Here is a 539-nt window from a genome sequence, read left to right as displayed (position 1 = left end):
ATCCTCACAGTTAAAATTTTTTACTTTGAAATCAGTCTCTATCTTAGCTATTTTTTAAAGCAAAAGTTAGTTGATGGCAGAGTTTGATATCAACTTTATTATCACTACCATTACCTCTCCAACATTTGAAACCTTCCACATGTTTCCATTTTCCTTGTTTTTTGGTTCTGGAATCTCTCTAACTTTTACAAAAAGAGTTGGCTTGGTGAGAGTCAGTACAACATTTAGCTGCCCTTGGATTTTTCTCTTACATCTAAAACCACAGTAAATAATCCAGGAAAGTGGCTGACTGTTTTCTGGCAAGCTTCAGACAATCAGAACTGGGATTGGTGTCAGAAGTGGGATTAATGCCACTGCTTTTTCATCCTACTCATGTTTGTTGGAGGTCTGAGGATTGCCCTAAGAGTTGAACAATCACAAGCCTTTGTTATTTGCCAAATTCGATTCTCCTAAATCCCCTCATCCAACTAGGATGTCAACTCTGTGAAAGCCAAATTTCTGATATACTGCTTGATATCCAAATTGATAACAGTACCAGC

This window comes from Bison bison, unplaced genomic scaffold, assembly GCF_000754665.1.
Source record: "Bison bison bison isolate TAMUID 2011002044 unplaced genomic scaffold, Bison_UMD1.0 scf7180017864166, whole genome shotgun sequence".
NCBI lineage: Eukaryota > Metazoa > Chordata > Mammalia > Artiodactyla > Bovidae > Bison > Bison bison.
Note: the sequence above shows the minus strand (reverse complement) of the source record.